The 27775-nt window shown below is 37.9% G+C and overlaps 1 pseudogene; it reads left to right on the forward strand.

Annotated features, from left to right (window-relative positions):
* The first annotated feature begins 3556 nt into the window (after nucleotides 1-3556).
* Nucleotides 3557-27775, forward strand: LOC150021878 (peptidyl-prolyl cis-trans isomerase NIMA-interacting 4 pseudogene; annotated as a pseudogene).

Raw genomic sequence — 27775 nt, forward strand, 5'->3', positions numbered from 1 at the left:
TTTGTTCCCTATATAATAAATCAGTTGCTAGAGCTTTTTATAATTAAAAACCAAAAGGAAAAAAAATAGAATTGTATAGGCAAATGTCATTTTTTAAGGGAAATTAAGAAAAAAGGAACTATATGTCCCTGTTGCTTCATCTGAAAGGAGAATGAAATATCCATCTCTGATGAAATCCCAAACACAGAGACACAGAGTTAGGTTTTCAGAACTATGGAAAAGAATGTTTTTAGAACCTCTCGTTTAAATTTTCTAAAAGGCCTTCACTTTGTTTCCAAGATTGGTAAGGCTATGTGATAGATGTTTTATATTAACTGGAATTTTCAATAGTCTGGGTCAGGATGGAAGACCAAGTTGGTTTTACTCAATTCTACTTAAGAAAGACCCCTTTTCTCATTAACCATAAGAAAAATGGAAAGGATGACTATGTTTTCTTTCTCTCTGCTGCCTACAGCTCTTCATGTGTTTACTTAATAAATCAGTTTTTAGAGGTTTTCTTTCCTTCCATAGATCTCTTTCACTTTTTTTATCTGTCTCCATCCACCTCTACTACTCCAGTTAGTTATGGTTTTCCTTAGTTGCCCAGAATAATACACCTACTGGTATTTCGGACTTCCAAGATCATCTAGTCCACCCTCCATTGTAGCCAGCATTCCCTCTAGTGGAGCCTGCCTGCCACCACTAGAACTGGGAAGATGAAGTAATGCTCAGATAACATAGTGACTCTACTTGCCAGGTGCTGACTGGCAGGCACACATTCTGGATCAGATAGCACATACAACCTCTGCCATTGGGACACGAACTCACCCAAGCCATATTTTCCCAGACCTGCACCCCAGATTATCTAGACCCCAGTTCACCCCAATCCAGGACTCTCTTAAATCCCTTTCTTCTCCCTCCTCAACCTCAACTCTCACTTCTGAAGCCCCCTAAGGCTTTGCTCAGCCCTCCTAGACCTCTGCTGAGTTCTAACCATGGGCACCATGGGCACCATGTCCAGCTGTTGAAGTTGTGTGTATAATTGCAAACTGAAAGGTACTTTCTAGGGCTGTGCAACTCAATAGGTCTGACAACCACTCGCTCTCAACCCTCTGCCCTATATGTCTCCTCCAGCCTCCTCATCCCTTTTCCATAAGTACTATCCTCAAATCAGCCTTCAGGACTTTTTCTCCAGCCAAAGCCATTCCCTAATCTTCAACCCCTCATGATAGGATATCAAAGTCAGTCTCTTATCCCACACTTGGATTCTTCCCTCAATTCCTGGTCCAACCTTTCCCAGTCAGGCTGAAACTCTTGTTTGGATCACAAATCTCCTCACGGTCATGGTTTTTCCATCTCTACTCTTTAAACTTGTAGTGTAGCTCTTGCTACTTACTCCCTCTGCTTTATGTTTTATTATCAGATAGTGTCATTTAACACAATTTTAAATCAAGATTTATGTATATGTTCCCCAAATAAGTTTTAGAAAATATAGAAAAATAAAGAAAGGCAACCTGTTGGTGTTTACTAGCATACATTCTAATATACAAAATGAACATATAATTGATACTAATTTTTAAAATTATTATTTTTATTGTTTTTATAGGTAATATATGCTCTGGTCTGCCAGCATCTCACTCCAGAGGCAATCAGTATTAAGTGCTTATTTTATACTTTCCAGTAATAAATTATGTATGATATATATAATGTACGATATGTATAAATGTTTCTTTTTACACACATGATAGGATCCATCACATTCTTTTACACCATGCTACTTTTGATTAATAAATGTTAGAGATTATTTATATTATAAATGTAAGTCTGCATTAGCTTCCTTTTAAAATACATCTCTTTAATTGAAACAGTAACTAAATAATAGCATAGTTGGAGCTAAGATATAGAAAAAATCACGAAAGAGGTATTTAAGCAACTGAAGTTCAGAACACACTGTTCTCCCCTGCAAATGAATTCTGCCACCTCTCCTGACCACCCAACTTTACCAATAAGTGGCCCTTTTGACCTTCTTGAATACCTCCAATGATGGGGAACTCACTTTCTCAGGAGGTAGCCTTAAGTGATGAGGTTCTCATCCTGAGCCTTCTGCTCTTTTTATTGAACTGAAATCTCTCCACCAGTTTCCCAGAACCCTTAAACCCAGTGATCTCAAGCTACAGGAATTCTTCAGCACTTAAAATCTATTTCATTCATTTGGACACAGTAACTTCTGTTTGACAGTGTTTCTTAACCATATCATAGGAGGTTGCCTTGCACTTTAACTTAATTTTAAGTTTCTGAAAGGCAGAAAATAAGGCTTGGGTTTTTCTTGTGCCCCCTTCCAGTACCTCCCACAGTGCTTCCCACACTGCACCTGGAAAACAGCTTCTTATCTTCTAGATCTCAGCTAGATTATTACTTCCCTCAGAGAGCCTTTCCCAACACTCCAGACCCAGAATTTTTCTAGGCATTGTAATTGTTTGTGATCTGTATTCCAAGTGGATCAAGTAAAGCCTGCCATTGGTTTTCAGATATATATATTTGGTGAATAAATAAGTGGACAAATGAATACTAAGGTTAATAAACTGTAGCTTTTTGTTTTGTTTTTTTTTTGAAAGACAACAAATAAGGTAGTGTTAAATTCCTCAAGGGGATTTTGTGGAAGTCAAATGCTAGGGACATTGTCCTCTAGGACCCCAGGAACACTGATGGGTCTACCACTTGCCATGTTTAATAGTCCTAGACTCCATCTATGAAGCACCGAATCATAACAGAAGGTTCAAAAACACAAAGTGGAAAGCTAACTTTCTAGGCCATGCAAACTTCAGGAAACAAGGTCCCTTGGAAGGTTCTTAGAAAAATTTTGTGAAAGTTTTTCAGGGCCAGAGAGAAGAAACTGACATTTATTGTGCACTTGTTTTGTGTCAGAAATGGAGTTTGAGGTTAGAGACAGACTTTTTCTCTTTCAGGAATGCAGGATGGAGTCCTGGAATCAGCTCTGATGAACACATCTCTTTCCTGCTCCTCCACAAAGAAATTGTACCCAACTAGAAGATGGAATTTTCAGTCAACCTACCAACAAGCATTTCCTGAAAACTTCCAGTTAGGGGAAAAAAAAAAACAAAAAACAGTTTCACATCTCAACACTCTAGTTAGCAATATATGGATAATTTGCATGAAGAGCTAAACAATCTTGTAAATAAAATGCCTCTGTAAAACATTCATGCGGGATCACTGTGATGGAAGGAGCCCAGGACTTAAAGGGCAAAACATCTCTGAGTTCTGGAACTTTGCTTCAGCTTTCTGAACTTTATCTCTACAATGTAAGTAATAATGCCACCTCAAAATTGTTCCAAGAATTAAAGGAAACTTGATAAGACTATACATTTAAGAAGAAATGCATGTGGACTTTAGAAGGTGATGGATCAAAAATGGGGCACAAAAAGGGATGTGCAAAAGGAAGAAGGGTTATACATTGACAGAAGGAGAGGTCATCTGTGTGGCATGATGAAGGACCCTTGACAGGTCCATAACTACTTGTTCACACTGTCATCCACAAATATTTGATGAGCATGTAGAAATGGTGAACAAGTCAGACACAAGATCTGCCTTCTTGGAGCCTACAGATGAACAACAATACAGATACATAAAGAAATTACTTGAATTCAATGGATTCAGTGCTCCAAGGTGGGAGACAGAGGTGTTAACCTTGGTTCAGCAACCTCTGTTCTTGAGTTCTGGCTAGGAGAAGAATTCAGAGCCAAGACTCAAGTTATAAGAGAAAGTTTATTTAGAAAGTCACAGAGGTAAAAGAACTGAGATGGAGAATAAATGAGCTCAGAAACAAGTTATTGCAAAAGAAGGGTCCTTGGAGCTTAGGAGAAAGAAGGCAAGAGATAGAACCTTGAGTGATGAAAGATGGAGAAAAGGTTCTAGTGTGCTCTGGTATGGAGGTTAGGGGGAGAGAGCACCACTGGGGAAAGAAGGGGGTAGGAAAAGGTTGGGAAAGGCATGGAGTATGCTCCGTAGAGAGTTTGTTGGTCCTGAGTGCTTTTATCTGAGGTCTTAGGGGAGGATCTCAATAGAATATTCATCAGCTTTCTTAATGTGTCTCCTCAGGGTCCAAGTCTAACTACAAATGGAGGTTTGCTTTCCCTGGAGATTCTGAAGTTATTTCCAAGGTTTAGTTGAGCTGGCTGGTCCTGGAAGAAAAGCCTGGTAGAATATGGAGAGGGCACCCAGCATTGCATATTCTGGGGCAGTCTGTTGAGATTACTTTCCCTTGGCTTCCCATGTGTATTATTTAAGGGAAATTTTGGTCCATATGATGTAAATACAGGACTTCAAGACTTATATCTTTCTTCAAGAAATCTGTTTCTATGTTGAAACACACATTCTCTCATGGCTGTCCTTGTAGAAAACTCTATTTTGGGAGCAATGCCTGGAAAACTTGCAGCCGTTTTCATGAGCACCTCCCTATACATCCTAGGGTTTGAAGGTGTCAGCTAGGGTTCAGGGAAAAGAAATTCCCGTGTGTTTTCTTCATAGTAGCTCAAGTCTCCACCACTGGTCAGTGCCAGGGAAGTGGGTCATTAGTCATTACAGCAGGTCCTGATGTCAACCATGGCATTACTCCACCTGCCTTTGCTGCTTTTCTGGGCCTGGGACTAAAACACAGCTAAGACCTAGATGTCATCTCCAGGGGTTCACGCTTAAGGGAGTGGTCATTCAAGGACTTTAGTTTTGCCTATTGGAGGCACCTGGGGCTCTCTGACCTGGTGACCCCCTGCACCTGCCCCAACATTACTGCTCTGCAAATACCTAACTGCCTACTACGCTACCATTGATTAAGCAGTGCAAGGTTAGCAGAGCTCAGTACAACTCTTGTGGTTTGCTCCACTTTTGTCTTATGCTTGCAAGATGGCTTCAGCAGCTTTAAGCATCACATCTTTATGTGATCAATTCATAGTCAGAAAGCATAGATTAGCACAAAACAGAGTTTTTCCTCATATAACCCTCTTAAATTAAAGAGAAGTACATTCCAGAAGCCCTCTAGAAGTCTTTTTGAGATATCACATTACCTAAAATTGGCACTTAGAGTCATTCCTAGACCAAAGCTGGGCCCACTTCTCTGAGATGAAGACATTTCCACCCAGCACTCAAAGAGAATTAGGACTCCACTAGCAAACAAGAGGTGGCTTTAGATTGGAAACACCACTGTCTGCCTCAGAGGTACAGATACAGTAGGCCAGTGTGTTTTGAGGCATAAGAGTGCGAGGAAAGACCTGTTAGTGACGTCTGAGAGGAACTCTAAAACAACCACTATGGAGAAGGGAAGAGTGAACTCACTGAGAAAACATCTATAATTCTAGGGAGATCTTCAGCAGGGAGAATGCTTGGGGAAGAAATTATAGACCAAGGAAAGAGGAGAGGGATGGAAAATCAGCTAAGTGACAGCTCTGTCCCAAGTGTTCACCAGGGTTTCCCAACCTCAGCACTATTAACATTTTGAGGCAATTAATTATTTGTCATGGGGGCTGTCTTGTGCACTGTAAGATGTCTGTAAATACCCTTGGTCTCTACCCACTAGATGCTAGTAATACACACTATTCCCCCACCCCAATCTGTAACAACCAAGAATGAGGGGAATGGTCTCAGTCGAGAACCACTGATATATACTATTTTATTTAATCCTGTAGAGCAGGGATTGTGGTTCTGTTTTCAAGGATGAGATTAAATGCCCAAGAATACCCAACTAAGAAGAGATGGAACCAAAATTCAAACAAACAATACTTGGAGACATTCCTTCCTCCCTCTGGCTGGCCCTGAGCTCCTTAACCTACAATGCACCACTAGCACCACTAGTGCACAGAACTCCTCACCCTTGTTTCTGGTCTCAGCTTTCCCACTGGAGCTCTGCACCCATAAAGTCACTTTGACTAGTGATCTGTTTTTCAGGAAATAATTAGAGAACTCATAAAAATTAAATCTTTACAGAAGCTCTATATGCTATTTTCCAGCATGTCAATCATTCGAATAAAAAAATATGTGGCAACATTTTCCCAAGGACTTGGAAAAGGAAACCACCATCTAGAAAGGAAAATCTTTCAAGCTGGAATGTGCCCTAGTCTACTTCTTTAAGTGAAAAAGAAAAAAAGAAAGAAAACATTATATGCTTGGGAAACATTATATCTGCCAAAGCAACATGAGGGTCTCATTGTAATAATGATAGCATCAACCCCATTCAGACTTTCATCCTCAAGACTCCAAAAAGGGCCTTAAAAATGAAATCTTATACAAGTGCACAAATACACACACACTCTAGTGGAAAAATTCACACATATATCACTTTGCCCACCTCTCTAATGAAGGTGGAATGTAGTGGCAGATGTTTCACAGCTGCCCAACCTCCCCCTCCAGCAGTTCAGGACAGGAAGCTGAGGACACTCGATCCAAGAGGAATTGCAGAGAGAGTCCAGGGAGGTAAAATGCAATTCTAAAACTGGGATTCAGCCAAATGCATGGAGTACCCTTCATATCATTGCCTTATTCCTTACACCAAGAGACTGAATGAAGAAAAATGACAGGCATCTATCTACAGCAGAAAGGCCATCTCTCCCAGTGAAGATAGTTGGAATGGGGAAAGGTCCCTAAAACTTGTGGTGTATCTGCTGTATATACAGCCTGCAGCCCAGTCCAACACAGTCAAGGTCATAAGTTTGGTCCCAGGTCAGTTAGATATAATTACTCTGCTGAGTAGGCATTGGTTGCATTTCTATTAGACAGATAGCTACCAGCCCCATTGCAGGATAAATATTTTCATAAAGAATAATGTATGTGGTAGGAAAGAGGAGGTGGGAGTAGAATCTTGTCCAACTAGCTCAGGTAGTACAATGTGAAGTGAAAAAAACTAGTATCTCTGGAGCATCTAGCTCAGGTCAGGCCCTGAGCTAGGAGTATTGCCTATGTCATCTCATTAATCCTTACTAGGTTTTATAATATGAACTTAACAAATGAAAAAATAGATTTTGAACAAGTTAAGAAACTAGGGTTTATACCCCCCAATAAGTCAGGATTCAAGCTCAGGTCTACCAACCCCCAAGGTGAAAATATCTGAATAACCACATCAGAATATATAATATTGCTGGCACCCAGAAATCTCCACTGTGCCTTCTGCAAATTATTACGTTCCTCCTCCAGGGAACCACTGTTCTTTCATCTGTTACTACAGATTGAATTTTGCTTGTTTTTGGACTATATATAAATGAAAACATGTAGTTTGCATTCTTTAATTCTGACTTCCTTTACTCAGATTCATTCATGTTTTTGTGCATAACAATAACTTATTTAGTCCCATTGCTGTATAGAATTCTACTGTGTGAATATGTTATTATTTATTTATCCATTCTACTATTTATTGACACTTAGGTTGTTCCATTGAGGGATATTATGTATGAACTACGTTGCTACAAATTTTATTTACTTTTCTTTTGATGTCCACATATTTGCATATGTGCACATAGAAATAAAACTGTTAAATTACAGGATATATATTTGTTCACTTTTAGTAGATAATGTCAAATAGTTTTCCAAAGTGTTGTACAAATTAAGATTTCCACCAACCGTATGTGGAAGTCCCATTTGTTTCACATTCTCCAAAATTGGTATTTTGAGTTTCTTGTTGAATTTTAACCATATGGATGACATTGTGGTTATAATTTCCTCGAAAACTAATCAACCTAAGGACATTTCCGTATGTTTATTGGCCATTTGGACCAGCCACTCTTCTGTGAAGTAGTTGTCTGTTTTTATATACTGTTTGTAGGAGATTTTCATGTACCTGTACAAAAAAGTTCTTTGTTGGATATACATATCGCAAATATCTCTCTCATCCTGTGGCTTGTTTGTTTATGCTCTTTGGGGTTTTGGTTTTAATTTTAATAATTTTAATGAAGTCCAATTTATCAATCTTTTTGTTATGATTTTGTATCTGGTTTTAAAGTATTTGCCACCTGAGGTGATACAGATATTCTCTCATGGGATCAGAAAGCAAGTTCTGAATTTTTCTCTTTTTTTTTTTTCTAATCTCTAGAAGAGTCTGTGACTTATTGATCTTGTCTTTAAATCATTGAAAGTAGTCACTGGTGAAACTATATGGACTTGGTATTTTCTTTGTGAAAATGTTCTTATTTGCCTGGGGGACAAATAAAAAGAAATAGACAATAGAAGCAGACCCATAAGCAATCCAGATATTAAAGTTATTTGACACAGTCTTTAACTGTGATTAATTTGTAACCATTAGAACATGTGGGAGTATTTAGAATTTCTCTTTAGTTTTTCTTTCTTTCTTCTGTTCTTTTCTTTCTCTTTCTTTCTTTCTTTCTTTCTTTCTTTTTTTATGTCACTATTGGCAAGTAGTGTTTTTCAAGAAACTAATCTATTTAATTTCCAAGTTTATTATCATAATATTTTCCATTATATTATATTACTTTATCTTATTTTATTTTTTTATTTATTGTTTTTTTTATTACAATTGTCCCACTTTTTCCCCCATTGCTTCCCCCCACCCCTCCCACCCTTTCTCCCACAGTCAATCCCCACCCTGTTGTTGATGTCCATGGGTCATTTATACTAGTTCCTTGACTAGACCCTTCCCCTTCTTACCCCACTTCCCTCCCTCCCCTCTCCCCACTGTCACTGTTAGTCTGCTCCTTTTTTACATGCCTCTGGTTCAATTTTGCTCATTTGTTGGTGTTGTTCATTAGTTTACTGTATTAGGTGAAATCAAGTGGTAATTGTCTTTCATTGCCTGGTTTATATTGCTAAGCATAATTCTCTCCAGTTCCATCCATGTTGTTGCAAATGGCAGGAGTTCTTTCTTTATTTCTGCTGTATAGTATTCCATTGTATAAATGTACCACAGTTTTTTTGATCCACTTACCTGCAGATGGGCACTTAGGCTGTTCCTAGCCCTTGGCTATTGTAGATAGCACTGCTATGAACATAGGAGTGCATAGGTTCTTTTGAACTAGTATTTCAGGATTCTTTGGGTACAAACCTATCAATGGAATTGTTGGATCAAAAGGTAGTTTTATTTTTAATTTTTTGAAAAAATTCCATACTGTTTTCCACAGTGGCTGCACCAGTCTGCATTCCCACCAACAGTGCGCTAGGGTTCCCTTTTCTCCACATCCTTGTCAGGACTTGTTTGTTGATTTGTTTATGATGGTGGCCATTCTGACCAGTGTGAGGTGGTATCTCATTATAGTTTTCACTTGCATCTCTCTGATGGCTAGTGATATTGAGCATTCTTTCACATGCCTATGGACCCTCTGTATGTCCTCTTTAGAAACGTGTTTGCTCAGGTCCTTTGCCCATTTTTCGGTTGGGTTGTCTCTCTTCTTGGTGTTGAGTTATATAAGTTCTTTATATTTTTTTGGAGATCAATTCCTTATCTGAGGTATCATTGGAAAATATGTTTTCCCATATGGTTGGTTCCATTTTCATCTTGCTGATGTTTTCTTTTGCTGAACAGAAGCTCTTTAGTTTGACGTTGTCCCATTTGTTTATCCTTTCCTTTATTTTTCTTGCCCTAGGAAATATATCAATGAAAGTATTGCTACGTGGGATAGCTGAAATTTTCCTGCCTATGTTTTCCTCTAGGACTTTTATGGTATTATAGCTTACATTTAAGTCTTTTATTCATCTAGAGTTTATTCTGGTATATGGTGTAAGTATATTACTTTTTAGTGTCTATAATCTGTAGTGATTTCTTCATTTCTTTATATTGGTACTGTATGTTCTCTCTTTTTGATAATTTTTGTTGGAGGTTTATCAATTCTCTTAGTCAACTCAAAGACATAACTTCTAGCATTATTGATTTTTTGTAATATGCTTGCTTTGTTTCACTAATCTTATTTTTACTATTGCCTTCTTTCCACTCTTTTGTGTTAAATTTGCCATTACTTTTCTAACATCTAAAGATGGATATTAAAATAATGGATTTTAATCATTTTTTATCTTTAATACATACATTTTTAAGAATATACATTTCTCTCTAAGTATAACATTAGTTGTAACCCATAAGTTTTGATATAATTTATCTTCATTCTCATTCACTTCAAAATATTTTCTAATGTTTATTTGATTTTTGTTTGAGTCGTGGATTTAATTTACATAGTTAAACTTCACTATTGCCAGAGAATCTGTACTATATAATTTCAATCCTTTGAAATTTGTTGAAACTTGCTTTATTGCTCAGTTTATGGTCTATTCTGGTAATTATTTTATGAGCACTTAAACAGAAAATATAATCTACAATTCTGGACTGCAGTGTTCTATAGATGTCATGAGGTTTGCTCATTGTGTTCTTCAAATTTTCTGTAATCTACTGATATTTTACTTATTTACTTTACTAGTTACTAAGAATGCTATGTTAAAATCTCATATATTGTTAAGGCACTAATACAAATGACCCATGAACATGGACAACAGGGCAGAGATTGACTGTGGGAGCTGGGAAGGGGGTGGACAGGGCAGTGGAGAGCAAAGGGGGAAAATTAGGACAATCATAATAGAATAACAATAAAAAAAGTTAAAAATAAAAAATCTCATATAATGTTAGTAGAATTTTCCATATTTTCTTTAATTCCATCTTTTTGTTCTATTTATTTTAAGGCTATTAAAATGAAATTCCTGTATCTTCCTCATAGGTCCTCACTTCACCTCTTGAAATGTCCCTGTTGATCTCTAGAATAGCTTCTTCTCCTAAAGTCTGCTTTGATGTTAGTATAAGTACAAAAGTTATTTAGGTTAATGTTTCTTTGTATACCTTTTTTCATCATTTTACTTTCTATCACTCTGTATCCTTATATTTAAGATGTGTTTATTATAAGTAACATTTAGTTAAAATTTGCATTTTTAAATGTTTTGACAATCTTCATCTTTTAACTAAATTTTGTATGGCATATATATTTAAAATAATTAAAACCACAATAAATACCACCTCATACCAGTCAGAATGGCCATTATCAACTATAACAAGTCCTGATGAGGATGTGGAGAAAAGGGAACCCTAGTGCGCTGTTGGTAGGAATGCAGACTGGTGCAGCCACTGTGGAAAACAGTAAGGAATTCCCTCAAAAAACTAAACATGGAACTATCTTTTGATCCAGCAATTCGATAGCTAGATTTGTACCTGAAGAATCCTGAAATACTAGTTCAAAAGAACCTGTGCACTCCTGTGTTCATAGCAGTGCTATTTGCAATAGCCAAATGCTGGAAACAGCCTAAGTGCCCATCAGTGAATAAGTTGATCAAAAAACTGTAGTACATTTACACAATGGGATACTACACAACAAAAAGAACGCCTACCTTTTGTGACAATATGGATTGAACTGGAGAATATAATGCTTACTGAAATTAGACAGGCAATGAAAGACAAATGCCATATGATCTCACCGAATACAAGAACCTAATGAACAAAACAAACAAATGAGCAAAATAGAACCGGAGACATGGAAACAAAGAACAGACTGACAGTGACCAGAGGGGATTGGGGATGGGGAGAAGGGGGGAAAGAAGAGGAAGGGTCTAGACAAGGAACTAGTATAAATGACCCATGGACATGGATAACAGGGTAGAGGTTGACTGGGAGAAGGGAGAGGTGGACAGGAGAGAGCAATGGGGGGGGGACTTTAATAGAAAAACAATTAAAAATAATAGATATATTTCATTTTAAAATTCTCCACCTTATTATTTGTTTTCTAGTTGTCCTATTTCTTCACTCATTCTTTATTTTCCCTTTCTCACCTTTTTTGGACTAACCTAATACTTTGATTATGCCATTCTCCCCCCATATTAGTATTAGGCTGTTAATTGTAAATTCTTTTATTATTCTTTCAATGGTTATTCTAAAGCAATGCTTTTCAAACTTTAGCATGCACGAGAAATATCTGAAAAGCTTTGGAAAATTCATGTTTCTGTGCTTCACCTCAGCTTTCTGCTTAAGTAGGTCTAGAGTAGGACCCAGAATATTATACTTATGACAAGTTTCCAGGTGATGCCCATGCTGCTGGTTGAGGAATCACATTTTAAGAAACACTGCCCTAGAGATTACATTGTATAACTTTGATTTACTAGAGTCTATTATAGGTTGATGATTTTGCTATTTCCCAGAGAATACAAGAACCTTAGAATTATTTAACTCTATACTCTAATTTCTATTTTTATGATTTAGTTTTTATGCATTTTAATTATATCTACTTCTAAAACTCAAGGATATAATCTTGTGGTTGTTATACAAAGTAAATATTCATTTAATTTACACATGCATTTACCTTTTGTACTGATCTTCATTTCTTCTTGCATTTCTGCACATTCACCTGAAATTATTTTTTATTTACCTAAAGAATTTTTAGTATTCATTTTGATGTGTTAGTTGGTTACAACTTCTCTCAAATTTAGTTGTCTAAAAAGTCTTCACTTTAATTTTTAAAGAATATTTTTGGTGGGTATAGAATCCAGAATGGGAGATATTTTCTTTCAGAATGATAAATACAGAGACCCAAATTGCAGACGAGTATATAGAAGCTACACTAAACTCCTTTTAGGACCAATCTGGAATCCAATTGTAGAGATATCATATGCAATAATCAACTGAACACTAGCTGGAGGAAAGCCTTATAACCAAGGATAGACAGAATAAAACACATCACCACAACGAGACTGGTAGAAAGTGCAGAGGAGGCATGAGAGGGCGGCAGATTGGGCTCCCATGGATGACAGCTGAAGTTATGGAGGGATATTTCAGTAGCCAGGGGGTTCTTCCTAAGAATTGTGGGATCTAAACCCCAAACTAGGCTCTCCAACCTAAAGCACCAGACCAGGAAAGGAACCCAGATTCCATCTGGCTGTGAAAAGCAGCAGGGATTCTGTCTGCAAGGGAGAGATGGATGGACACACAGGGAACCTCTTAAAGGGCCAACACACAAAATTTCATTTGCAGCCACTTATCATGTGTTCTGGCAAAGGGAGAGCAGATCGGACTAGAGATGCATGAGAAGGGTCTGGCGCTGATGGCCCTTGGGATAGAACTGAAGGAACAGCCACCAGGATACCTGTGCTGAGTCATTCTCCACACTGCAGAGGCTATGTTGCTCAGACAGAGCACACCCCTCCAAGTGGCAACAGCCTGAGGGGAAGCAATAACCCTGCACAAGAAATTACTCTGTCCCACGCTATGGATCTTAAGCCAGGTTACTGAGTACAACTTGAGGCTGATTAAATTTATCAACTATGGCAGATCTCTGGGAGCTCTGAGACATTAGCTGAGAATCCCCAAGGCCTGGTGCTAGTAAAAGATGGCCTTGGTGTACAGACTGGTTCTTTCTGTATCAAATCAGGCCCAGCAGAAGGAGCCACAAACTGTGGATTGCTGATAGCTCCAAACAGGTTGCCCAGAGCCAGTCACAGGGAGTGTCTGACATACAACTGAACCACAGTCCTTACAGATCTACCTAATACATAGAAACAAATACAAAGAGGCAGCCAAAATAGGAAGACTAAGATATTGGCCCCAAATGAAAGAACAAGAGAATTCTCCAGTAGAAGAACTAGATGAAATGGAAGCAAGCAATTTAACAGATAGAGAATTTAGATAATGATTATAAGGATACTCAACAGTGTGAAAGAAGGACATAGAAGCCATAAAAAAAAGGACCATTCAGAAATAAAGACTGCAATATCTGGAATAAATAATACACTGGAAGAAATAAACAGTAGGTTAGATGAAGCAGACACTTGGATCAGCAGGTAGAAAAAAACACCCAGGCAGAGCAGCAAAAAGAAAAAAGAATTTTTAAAAAATGGGGAGAGCTTAAGAAACCTTTGGGGCAACATAAAGAATAACAATACTCACGTCATGGGGATACCAGAGGAAGAAGAGAGCTAGCAAGGGATAGAGAACATAAATGAAGGAATAATGACTGAAAACTTCCCTAACATGGTGAAAGGAAAAAACACACAAGTTCAGGAAGCTCAGAGAGGCCCAAACAAGTTGGACCCAAAGAGGCCTACACAAAGACACATCCTATTTAAAATGAAGATACTTAAAGACAAGGAGAATTCTAAAATCCACAAGAGAAAAGCAGGTAGTTACATACAAGGGTGCACCAATTAGACTGTCATCTGATTTCTCAACAGAAACATTTCAGGCGAGGCGGTATTGGTATGAAATATTCAAGGTAATGAAAAGCAAGGACCTACAACCAAGGCTACTTTTCCCAGTAAGGTTATCATTTAAAATCAAAGGGGAAACAAGAAGCTTCCCAGACAGGAAGAAACTAAAAGGTTTTGTTAATACCAAATCAGTACTGCAAAAAATGTTAAGGGTCTGTCTTGGAGTAGGAGCAGAATAAGATGAAGAAGAAAGAAAGGAAAGAAAGAAAGAAAGAAAGAAAGAAAGAAAGAAAGAAAGAAAGAAAGAAAGAAAGAAAGAAAGAAAGAAAGAAAGAAGAAGGAGGAGGAGGAGGAGAAGGAGGAGGAGAAGAAGAAAAAGAAGGTAACAGTAAAAATGTCTAAAAATAAAATGGAGCTAAATATGTATCTATTAATAATCTACTTAAGTGCAAATGACTTAAATGCTCTTATCAAAAGACATACAGTAGTTGAATGTTTAAGAAAATAGGGTCTGGCCACCACGGGAAGATCCAGGAAGTGCAGATCAATCTAAGAAGCAGCAACAAACAACAAGAGTCACAAAAATGAGGAGACAGAGAAACAACCCCACACTGAAAGGAAAAAAGGAATCCCCAGAAAGAGTGCTAAATGAAATACAAGTAAGCAAACTATCAGACATGGAATTCAAAACATGGATTATAGGGAAGCTCAATGAGTTCAACCAGCTCAAAGAAAACTACAAAGGACTTCAGGGAAACTACAAGAAACTTACTGAGAAATACACCAACATTAAAAAGGATATAATAGCTATCAATAAGAGCCAGGAGGAAATGAAGAATACAATTTCTGAACTGAAGAGCACAGTAGAATAAATTAAAAGTGGGCAAGAGGAAACAGAAGATTAGATCAGTAAGCTGAAGAACAATGTAGAAAAAAAATCCCAGACAGTGCAACAAAATAATAAAAGGCTGAAAAAGAATGAAGAGATTTTAAGACAGTTGCAGGACAACATGAAACATAATAATATCTGTATGATAGGAAGACCGGAAGAAGAAGAAGAGGAGCAAGGGCCAGAAAACCTGTTTGAAAAACTAATAACAGAAAACTTCCCTAACTTGAGAAGAGAAAAAGTCATGCAAGTCCAGAAAGCACAGAGGGTCCCAATGAAGATGGACCCCAACAGACCCAATCAAGACACATTATAATTAAAATGGCAACATTGAAAGACAAAGAGAGAATCCTAAAACCAGCAAGAGAAACAGCTAGTAACATACAAGGGAGCTCCAACAAGCTATCATCAGATTTCTCAACAGAAACACTAAAAGCCAGAAGGGAAAGGTAAAAAATATTCCAATCAATGAAAAACAAAGGCCTACAACCAAGAATACTTTACCCAGCAAGAGTCTCATTAAAATGGATGGTGAAATAAGGAGTTTCCAAGACAAAAGAAGGCTAAAAGAATACATCTCCATCAAACCAGCATTGCAAGAGATGCTAAAGGGTCCATTTTAAGAAGGTGAAGAAAGAGAGAGAGACAAAGAGGAACACAAGTACAAAGGGGGAAAATGAAAATGAAAAAGTACCTGTTGGTAATAAATAACCTTACATGCAATAGAATTGAATGCACTAATCAAAAGACATAGGGTAGCTGAATAGATTAGAAAGCATGATCCACATATATGCTGTCTACAAGAGACCCATCTTAGAGCAAAAGATCTACAAAGACTGAAAGTGAAGGGATGGAGAAAATATTTCAAGCAAATGGACCTGAAAAAAAAGCTAGGGTAGCGATACTTACAACAGACTAACCAGATTTCACAGCGAAGGCCATAAAAAGAGACATAGAAGGACATTTCGCAAAACTTAAGGGAAATATCACCAAGAAGATATTACCCTTGTAAACATATATGCACCCAATATAGGAGCACCCAAATATGTAAGGAAATTTTTGAAAGACTTCAGGAAGGATATAGACAGCAACACACTCACAGTAGGGGACTTTAACACCCCATTGTCAACAATGGACAGATCTCTGAAGCAAAGAACCACCGAGGATATTGATTCATTGAACAACAATCTAGGTCAAATGAACTTAATTGAATTATATATAAAACTTTTAATCTCAAGTATATAGTCTTTCAAATGCACATGGGACATTTTCAAAGACAGACCACATGGTACGACACAAAACAAGCCTCAATAAATTCAAGAAATTTCAAATTATATCAAGCATCTTCTCAGATCACAGTGACTTGAAACTGGAAAGCAACCTCAAGGAAAAACTGAAAGACATCCAAGATCATGGAGAATGAATAACATGATATTAAATAATCAATGGGTTAACAATGACATCAAGGAAGAAATTAAGATGTTTCTGGAAACAAATGATAAAGAGCACACAACAGCCCAAAACCTATGGGACACAGCAAAAGCAAGCCTGAGAGGAAAGTTCATAACAATACAGGCCTATCTGAAAAGGATAGAAGAATCCCAAATAAAAAATCTAACCCTACAGCTACAAGAACTAGAACAACAACAACAAACAAAGCCCAGAGCAAGTGGAAGAAAGGAAATCATCAAGATCAGAGCAGAATTAAATGACATAGAGACTAAATAAACAATTCAAAACTTCAACAAATGTAGGAGCTGTTTTTTTTTAAAGATGAGCAAAATCAACAAGCATTTAGCCAGGCTCATCAAGAAAATAAGAGGACCCAAAAAAACAAAATCAGAAACTAAAGAGAAAAAATCACAACCGATATCAGAGAAATACAAAGGATTATAAGAAATTACTATAAACAACTATATGGCAAGAAACTTGACAACCTAGATGAAATGGACAAATTTCTAGAAACAGATAATCTTCCAAAACTGAATCAAGAAGAAGCAGAAAGCCTGAAAGACCAATAACAAAGAGTGAAATTGACACAGTAATCAAAAAAACTCCCAGCACACAAAACCTTGGACCGGATGGCTTCACACGTGAATTTTACAAAACATTTAGGGAAGAACTAATGCCTACTGTTCTCAAACTATTCCAAAAATTTCAAGAAGAAGGAAGACTCCCAAACACTTTCTATGAGGCCAATATTACCCTAATTCCAAAACCGGGTCAAGACACAACTAAGAAAGAAAACTACAGGCCAGTATTACTGATGAACATAGATGCTAAAATCCTCAACAAGAATTAACAAATCAGATTCAGCAACACATTAAAAAGATCATACATCATGGTCAAGTGGGATTCATCCCAGGGATGCAAGGATGTTTTAATATTCATAAATCAATAAATATAATACACCACTTAAACAAAATGAAAGACAAAAACCATATGATCTTATCAATAGATGCTAAAAAGGCATTTGATAAAGTACAACATCCATTTACGATGAGAACATTCAGCTAAATAAAAATAGAGGGAGCATACCTCAACATAATAAAGACCATATATGAGAAACCTGAAGCCACATCATACTCAATGGGCAAAAACAGAAAGCATTCCCCCTGAGATCAGGAACAAGACAAGGCTGTCCACTCTCTCCATTCCTATTCAACATAGTCTTGGGAATTCTTGCCACAGCAATAAGACAAGAAAAAGAAATAAAAGGCATCCAAATTGGAAGAGAAGAAGTAAAACTGTCATTATTTGCAGATTAAATGATAGCGTACATAGAAAACCCTATAGACTCCAATAAAAAACTACTCGACATAATAAATGATTTTGGAAAAATAGCAAGGTACAAAGTCAATATTCAGAAATCGAAGGCATTTCTGTATGCCAACAATAAAATATCAGAGATAGAAACTAGAAAAAAATTTCATTTACTATAACAACAAGAAAAATAAAGTACCCAGAAATAAATTTAACCAAAGCGGTAAAAGACCTGTACTCAGAAAACGACATAACACTGAAGAAAGAAATTAAGGAAGATACAAATAAATGGAAGCATATATCATGTTCATGGATGGGAAGAATCAACATCATTAAAATGTCCATACTACCCAAAGCAACTTATAGATTCAATGCAATTCATATTAAAATACCAGCAATGTATTTCAGAAACCCAGAACAAATACTTCAAAAATTTATATGGAACCAAAAAAGACCCCGGATAGCAAAAGCAATCTTGAGACAGAAGAATGCAATAGGAGGAATCACAATACTTGATATCAAACTATACTACAAGTCCATTGTAATCAAAATAGCCTGGTACTTGCTTAAGAACATATATATATAGATCAATGGAACATAATAGAGAGCCCAGAAAATAAGACCAGGTCTACATGGTCAATTAATATTTGACAAAAGGGGAAGGAACATAAAATGGAGTGAGAAGAGCCTCTTCAACAAATGGTGCTGGGAAAAATGGACAGGGACATGCAAAAAAGTGAAACTAGACCACCAACTTACACCACACACCAGAATAAACTCAAGATGAATCAAAGACTTAAATGTAAGCCGTGGCACCATAAAAGTCCTAGAGGAAAACATAGGCAGGACAATTTCAGATATTCCATGTAGCAACATTTTCACTGATATATCTTCTAAGGCAAGGGAAATATAGGAAAGAATAAACAAATGGGACTACATCAAACTGAAGAGTTTCTGCTCAGCAAAAGAAAACATCAGCAAGATGAAAGAAAACCAACCCTATAGGAAAATATATTTGCCAATGATACCTCAGACAACGGATTGATCTCCAAAATATATAAAGAACTTATACGACTCAACACCAAGAAGACAGATGGCCTAATTTAAAAAATGGGCTAAGGACCTGAACAAACACTTCTCCAAAGAAGACATACAGAGGGTCCATAGACATTATGAAGGAATGCTCAATAGCACCAACCATCCACAATGAGATACCAACTCACACCAGTCAGAATGGCTATCATCAACAAATCAACAAACAACAAGTGCTGGCGAGGATGCGGAGTAAAGGAAACCCTGGTGTATTGCTCGTGGGAATGCAGACTGATGCAGCCACTATGGAAAACAGTATGGAATTACCTCAAAAAACTAAAAACGGAACTGTCTTTTGAACCCGCAATTCCATTGCTAGGATTATATCTGAAAAATCCTGAAACACCAATTAAAAAGAACTTATGCACCCCTATGTTCATAGCAGTGCTGTTTACAATAGCTAAGTGCTGGAAACAGCCTAAGTGCCCATCTGTAGATGAGTGGATCAAAAAACTGTGGTACATTTATACAATGGAGTACTATGTAGCAGAAAGAAAGAAGGAACTTCTACCATTTTCAACAACATGGATGGAACTAGAGAGATTGTTGCTTAGGGAAATAATTCAGGCATCAAAAGAAAAATACCTTATGCTATCACCTATTACAGGAGACTAATGCACAACACAAATGAGCAAAACTGAACCAGAGGTGTGTAAACAAGGAGAAGACTAACAGTGACAAGGGGGGAGGGGGGAGAAAGAGAAGGGGATAAGAAGGGGAAGGGTCTAGTCAAAGAACATGTATAAATGACCCACGGACATGGACTACTGGGTGGGGACTGAATGTGGGAGAAGGGGTGGGCAGGGTGCAGGGAGCAATAGGGAATAAAGCAGGACAACTGTCATAGAAAAACAAACAAACAAAAAAATTTTAGTGTGAGGAAAAAAAGAAAATATAAAGAATAAAAATGCAATTTTAGTGAATATTGGAAGGACAAGGATTTTTCTTCACACTGTATATTTTTACTCCCTATCTGATCCCTCCATAATTTGGCATTCTGAAGAAATAAGTAATGACATAAGTTCTTTGCATAAAACTAATACCAGTTGTTAATATAGGTTTTGTTGACCAAGACTTTGACTATAATGTCATGCCTAAAGGAGACATGCTTGGGTTCTCGTTGTTACCAAAAATCCCTGAGGAACTAGAATTGACTTTCGAAGGTAATAAAAGCCCACAAGATAAAAGGCCTGGTACCATGGTTGGTTGTGCGGTCCATGGCAACCTTTCCAGGAAGGAATGAAAGTTGCTTTCCTGAAAGATGTCTAGAAGGGACCTTAAGGCACAATGGAAAACCTGAAGGACTTAGAAAAGACAGGTGTTTACAGGCAAGCCTGAATGGCAGGTATGTGGCTCAGCTTCTGTGCCCTGCTAAATGTTCCTTGTGTAAGTTCCAGCAAAGCAGAACTAAATATCATAAGTGATCATTTTCTGCTCTTGTTGTGTTTATGCAAACAAAGAGGATAAATTAAAAATGGACTTAATACAGTCCCTTTAATGACAAGGAGGGTAATCTTAGGGAGAATAATCGTGATTCAAGGAAAATCACAATGCTCAGTGGTAGACTATAAAGTAGTGTAGCTAACTGTCTTTAAGGTTTATTTTCATTCAAAGTTTGTTTTCATTTGAAAGTTAAACCATGTCTGTGGCATCATTAAGATGTTGAATTTACAGGGAAGAAGAATGTCAAATGCCTTGCAACTGGATGTCATTCCAATAAGACAGACCTACAGATTTAGAGACTTGTATGTGGGTTATGTTGCATAAATTAACATGTGTTTTCTGTTTTCAAAGGGCATAAGCCTCTGATCTCATTACCTGAGTGATTATCTGTACGTATAGCCCTCAATTAATCCTGTCTGCATCACTGCCTCCTGAGACTCAATGGTTTGGCTGAACTAAGTGGCTGGATTGGTGAAGAATGGGTTGGTCTGTGGTCTTCACTTTAAAACTGGTTTCTCATTTCTATCCTAATGAGTTGGACAGAAAGGGCCCAGAGGTCTGAGAGAGGGGGACACCTAAAATATTTCCCTCAGCCCAAACTAAGTATAATGGGCAAAAGGGTTTTGGACAGGTGTGATATGCCTGGCACAACTCCTTCTAAAGAAGCCCCCCTTTTTTTTCCCTAATGTGGGACATTGAAAGATTAGTACCTGCCTTTTGTCATCTAGTGGTTATGGATTGGATGATGTCTTTTAACCCTGTTGCCAAATCTGTTTCCCTCAGAAAACAACAAGGATGCCAGCCTGTTAAACCAAGCACGCCATTGTCCAGGGACAGCCAACTGACCTGGAGTCTGCAAGATCCTTCACCAAGTGGGAAAGCCATCCTCCCCTCCACACCCCAACTCTTATTAGGGATTACTAGACCCAAGGGTAGGTAGGATGATGATCATGCTCAGCTTGAAGCAGCTAGAGGAGCTCAAGACCTTCTCCCATTGTCCTTTATAAAATTATAAAGGGTCTTAAGTCTGAGGGGGGGGATGTCATTTTTTATTCTTATTAAAAATTAATTAATTATTTATTTTTTAAAAGAATAATATAGGAAAGGCTGAAGCTGGAGAACTTGTTTGCACAATCCATGGGCATGGACTAGGGGGAGTAGGATTGCTGAGGGAGGGGGGTACTTGGCAGAGGGGAGCAAAGAGGAAAAAATTGGAACTATTGTAACAATATAATCAATAAAATATACTTTAAAAAATAAGAAAAATAAAAGGCAAGTTCTCAAGTGGTCCTCTTTTTGGCTTTTAGCTTCATGCTATTTCTGAGATTTCTTGTTATTCTGAAAATATGTTAGCAATCCTGGAATCTACAAACATGCAGGGGTGGGAGAGAGGAGTGAAAGATTGTTTGGGGAGCAATCCCTCTGCACAAAAATCTGAAACAGCTGAAAATATCTCAATCCTGTAGGATTAGTCTTGACTCAGCCCTGCAACAGAAGCATTCTCTGTGTTCAAGGAATTACTCCCAAGGTTTTTTCTTTCTTATGGCCCATTTATTTTTCTGAAAAGCCCTCTTCTGAAACATTGGGTTTTACACTAATGCAAAGCCTTTTGAGTTATCATCCTAAATGGACCCCAACATGAGAATTTTGCTAAGGGCCACCCATAAACAGGCTTCCTAGAATTTAGGCTGACCTGAGCCAGCATGGAGCCGCAACACTCCAAGAAGATCCAGCCCCAGCCAAGGAAACCTGACCACAGCAAAACAAAAAATCATGCATATTCAAGTTGAAAAGGACCATTTAAATCATTGCTTTGTCCTCTAGGGAGAAGTCCTGATCTTCTGCTTCTCCTCTTCGGGTTTGTAATGATCTATTGCCTAACCCCTCACCACTTTTTCTTTGAAGTTTCTCCAAATGTCAGTATTTTGCACAGAGGGATGATGTTTGTTGAATCCTGATCCAAGTAAATGGGATGATCTATCACACTCATTCTCCAGAATCTTTGTTCTTGTCTCTGTCTGAATGTCTGTTTTCCAGCTTATAAAATGGCAGAAAGCTAAAATGGATTTGAATGGAAAATGAGAGAAATAGAACTTCAGTTGATCAGAATATTTTCTCTTAGTGCAAAGAAGGTCTGGATCATACTGGTTGCCTTAAAACCAAGTGAACTATAGGACATCAGCTAATGAGTAAACAGTATTTGGGGAGCCAGTTAAACTCTAACATTTCCACAGGACTTAGTCCCCCAAACTTCTGATTCGATTCTTTCATACACCCCCAAATTTAAATTTTCAAAACCAGCCAGATCTAATGTAAACTCCCCAGTTTCTTCCAGCTGTCTATAGTTATTATATTACTCCAAGAAGTCTCTTCCTTGGGCACAGTCTTGAGGAGACTCATACAATCTATTGGAATAATATACCTTTTTCAAGAGAAGTATTTCATTTTAATAAAAATGTGTACTACCATATTTAATCAATCAGGCTGATTGACAACAGCAATATGCAGCAGATGCCTCTGCTACCTCGTTCTTATTCCAGTTTCATTTCTCAATCAAATCCATGTGTAAAAAACATAATGTGCTGCCAACACAAAGTAATAAAATCTCAACTGAAATGCACACCAGCACAACAGAAACTGATAACTCCAAGTATGGGAAAAGTTAACTTCAGAAAAATCACTTCTGACACCAAAGTATTCAAGTTTTATGGACAAGAAGATGCATCTTCTCACTCTAGCTAACATGAAGGGGCCAAATTCATGGATTTGTCCTGAAACAGAAAATAATCATCTCTATAGCAACATTTTCTAAAAGCTGGCAGAAGAAGCCTTTTTAAACAGCCTAGAAATCACCTTAAAATTGGCTGAGTTTGTTTGAGATGCACCATTTGTGTCATGGAGCAATAAATTAGTACCTGAACAGCACTTTTTTATGGTGGTGCACATTGGTTAAAGATGATGTATAACTGGTTGTCACAAACTGAACCAGCTGTTTTTAAAGTTAATGATTCAGAGAGGAATAAAGTTAACCTAATTATAGCAGTTCCAGGGACAGAACCCAGTTATTGTACTCAAGTTTTGAACTCCTCCAAATTTCAGAGTTGAGGAATTCAGGTACTTCTATAGAACTTTATTCTTGTAAGAGCCCCAGTTAGAAAGCAGAAATAGGAGTTCCTGGAAAAGAAAATGGATCCATAGTTTTGCAAATTTTAAGTTCACTGGATTGACTAGTGTTTACCCCAACTTCATGTCCATCCAGAACCTCCACATGTGAACTTATTTGGAAATAGGGTCTTTGCAGATGTAATTAGTTAAGATGGAGTCAGTTTGTATCAAAAGTGGGTTCTATATATACACAATAATTAGTGTCCCCTTTATGAAAAGTTTATGGGAAGACACAGAAGGAAGTCAGACATGTAGAGACAGAAGTAGGAATTAAAGTGATTCAGCAACAAGCCAAGTAATGCCAAGGATTTCTAGCAACCAGAAGCTGAGAAGAAGCAAAGAATGTATTACACAATGTAATAATGCCAACATTTGAGCAATAATGTGGGGGGAATTTGAGCAATAATGGGGGGGGGGATTCCTCCAAGAAGATCACTCATAATTGGGCACAATATGGTCAAATAGTTTATGTCACAAAAGGATTTGGCATCACAAAATGGCTATAGTCACAGGTGATATGTAGCAATGAAATACAGGAAGTCACCAGAAAAAGTGACACAGGAGTTGTTTCTGCCAAAAGTGAGGGAAATCCAATTATTGCAGCAGGCCCATGCACAAGGCCAATCTTAGACACCACAGCAGGCAAGTGCACTTTACTTAATTTGCTCAGCTCTGTGCATGACTAGTGGAGCAATCACAGCTAGAGCTCCAGAACATGGCTACCTGTGAAGTACTCTCAATCCCAATCTCAAGCACTTGCAGCATACTGACTTTTACAGAGGGATATGACCAGCCCTTTGTGAACTGACCTGTTTCCATGTGGGATGTAGAAGAAAATTCAGGAGAGGCACACTGAGAATTACACAGGATCTAGTGATGCATAATAGCAGTTAACTCCAAGACCCTGCTGTAGTCACTGTTGCATCTACTTACTGCACATGTGTACTTATCTCAAGTTCATTATTAGTAAATTAGACAGGGTTTCTCATCACTGTGGGTTTGGTTCATCTCAACTCAGTATTGCTTTTAACGTTATGAAGTCCTCAGAGAAGAAGACTTTTAAGTGTAGTGAAAGAAAAACATCTGGCCCACAGTCTGAATGATAACTATAGTCAAGACACCCATGGCTCAAGTAAGCAGACCTTTTACAGAAGAACACACCACAGTGAGACCTTTTGCTGAGTTAGGGAGCAGGAATGTGATTCTCTGGAAAAGAGAATGGATCCATAGTCCATTACAGAAATCTACAAATCTATACCTGACACGTGGCCCCTTTATAGACTCTCCAATCACACAGAAAATGATAGACATACTTTAATATTTATATAGGTTTACATTCTCCCACCTCCAAATGAGTTATCTATAATAAACTTTTACTGAACACTTAGTTGCGCACCAAATAGGGTAGTTTGGACTTTCTTGTACACTTGACAATGCTGGTTGGTTTCTAGGTCAGCACTATTTCTAATGTTTAAAAAAGCATCTAGCCATCCGAAGATGACCTCCAAATTCTTTGGGAAGCAATGGGAAACAATGGGTCAGTATGATATTTTTGAGTCTACAAACAAGCAGGGTTTTAAAATACCAGTTTCTTGGATCTCAGAGAACTGCTATTCAGGGCACTGGTTACCTGTGGATATATGAACTACTGTTACACAACTTTGGACCTTTGGTTAGCATGTATTTGCTTATTTCAGTCCTCAGGTCCTTAATTATTAAAACCACTGGCATAAGGTCAATGTCACCTCCTGCCCCCCAACAAACACACTGTGTGTGCTTCAGGAATTTAAGAAATTCCTGAAAGCATTTACTGGCTTATTGTTTTCCTCTCTGATCAGATACGTCCTTAGGTATCCCACTATGCCCAATCCTTCAGGAACAAAATTGGTTTAACCACAGTCTGATTGCACAGGGGAACAATTTTTAACATACTTCATGTTGAATTTGATTTTTCTACTGCTTTGGACTTAAATAGGCACACTGATTTCAAAACTGCAGTTAGTTTTCTTCTATCACATCAAGTTTTTTTCCCCCTCTACAGCTTATCTTAATGCCACCACTCTAGGCTGGATCAAACCTGGGTCGAGGGAAGCACTTGTGCTCTCCTATTGGCTGAGAGCAAACCTCCCTCGAGTGGGGAGCAGTGGGGGATATCCTTGAAGACCAGCGACAGGTTCATACTTGTCTAGGCTATTCAGTTACACATGAGACAATGTGGTGAGAGGTTGTGTGCCACTCTATATAGTGAATCATATTCTGAAGTGTAGTCCGAGTTCTTGTCTGTATACAAGGAGTTAGAAGAATATTTTTTTTATTTACATATGTACTTATTTCCTAACCTTCATATCATGTCTGCCTCTGCCTAAGTGCCTAAACAACCCTGATTCATTTTGTTATATCTGTGGCAGTTTCACCATTCCCAGGCAAAGGACAAACATTAGCGCATTTGTGAGGCAAGTATATTTTGCATATTTTAAAGTAAAGCTTGGTGATCAAGATAAATCTTGGGCCCCTCACATGGTGTGCAAGCAGTGTGCCAAGAGTTTATGGATGTGAACGAATGGAACATGTGATCAGTTGCCATTTGGTATACCTATGGTCTGGCGAGAAACCAGAGATCATTCAAGTGACATTACTTTTGTATAGTGAAAACTTCAGGATATAAAAAGAAAAATAAATGTAAAATAGAGTATATTAGTCTACCATCAGCTATACACCCAGTGCCACATTCAGCTGAAATCGCAATGCCAGTTTTCACTGAACTACCCTCTTTCAAAAAACAGGAGTATGGTGAAGAACTAAGTGACAGCAATGATGAAGATTTTGAAACTGAAGATGATTCACTTCATAAGGGATTTGATTAGCATGAGTTGAATGATTTGGAATTAGATTTGGGACTATCCAAAAAGGCTTCAGAACTCCTAGCATCAAGACTGCATGAGAAAAACTTGCTTGAAAAAGGAGCAAAGGCATCCTACTTTCGATCAAGAGAAAGTGCATTTCTGCAGTACTTTCGAAGTGACAGTGCTTTTCTGTATTGCCATAACATACATGGTTTAATGGAGGAATTGGGAATTCCAATCTATAATGCAACTGAATGGTTGCATTCATCAATAGCTGAAAGCGGAGCTTGAAGTGTGTCCTCCTCCACAATGGCAATTTATTTGGTGCAGTCTCAATTGGCCAGTCAGTTTGTTTTCGTGAAGAATATGAAAACATAAAGAGAGGCATTGATCTGTTGCAATATAACAAGCACTATTGGATCATCTGTGTTGACCTTAAAATGGTCTGTTTCCTTCTTGGTCAGCAACATGGATACACCAACTATCCCTGTTTTATGTGTATGTGGGACAGCAGAGCTTGTGAGAAGCAATGGGTGGAGTAGAATAGGCCTCCAAGGTCTGACCTCAAACCTGGTGATCCAAACATTCTACATGAGCCACTTGTTGACAGAAAGAACATTCTATTCCCACCTCTGCACATAAAACTGGGTCTCATGAAGCAATTTGTGAAAGCTTTGCAAACTGAAGGAGACTGTTTCAGGTATCTCATTTTGGCATTTCCTAGCCTGTCACTGAAAAGATAAAATACCTTAATATGTATGTTTGGTAGCAGAACTTTATTACTTGTACACAATTTGACTTAAAGTAATAATATATAGCCTTTATATAACTAAAATAACTATAAATAAACAGTATATTCAGGTAATTTTTTCTTTATTTTCTTTTGTATGTACATTTGGTATGATCTTTGGGACAAAGGGAGGGTATCCTGTACCTTAAAAAGTTGATGTGATAGAGACAGGCCTGGAGGGCCTGAAGGTGTTTTGCATGGCAACTGACACAGTTGAGAATTCAACTTCAAGTTTTGCAGATACCGCCCAAAGGAAAAAGCAGTTCTGGAAAAGGGGGGAAAGGGGGAACAACATCTGGGAGTGACAGTTCTGACAAGAAGTCTCAGGGTCCCAAAGGTGGTGGCAATGCCATAAAGGTCAGGCCCATTCTGTACGAAAAACATGGAGAAATCATGGAGGCCTTGGAAAAGTTAAAGTCTGGAATGCGATTCAATGAAGTGGCCACATAATACAATGAAGATAAAGCAAAGCAAGGGGGTGACTTGGGTTGGATGACCAGAGGACCCATGGTGGGGCCATTTCAAGAAACAGCATTTGCTTTGCCTGTAAGTGGGCTAGACAAACCTGAGTTTACAGACCCCCTGGTTAAGACAAAATTTGGATATCATACTATTATGGTTGAAGGGAGAAAATAA

Source organism: Furipterus horrens, unplaced genomic scaffold (genome assembly GCF_987537825.1).
Source record: "Furipterus horrens unplaced genomic scaffold, mFurHor1.1.pri manual_scaffold_1, whole genome shotgun sequence".
In the NCBI taxonomy this organism is placed as follows: domain Eukaryota; kingdom Metazoa; phylum Chordata; class Mammalia; order Chiroptera; family Furipteridae; genus Furipterus; species Furipterus horrens.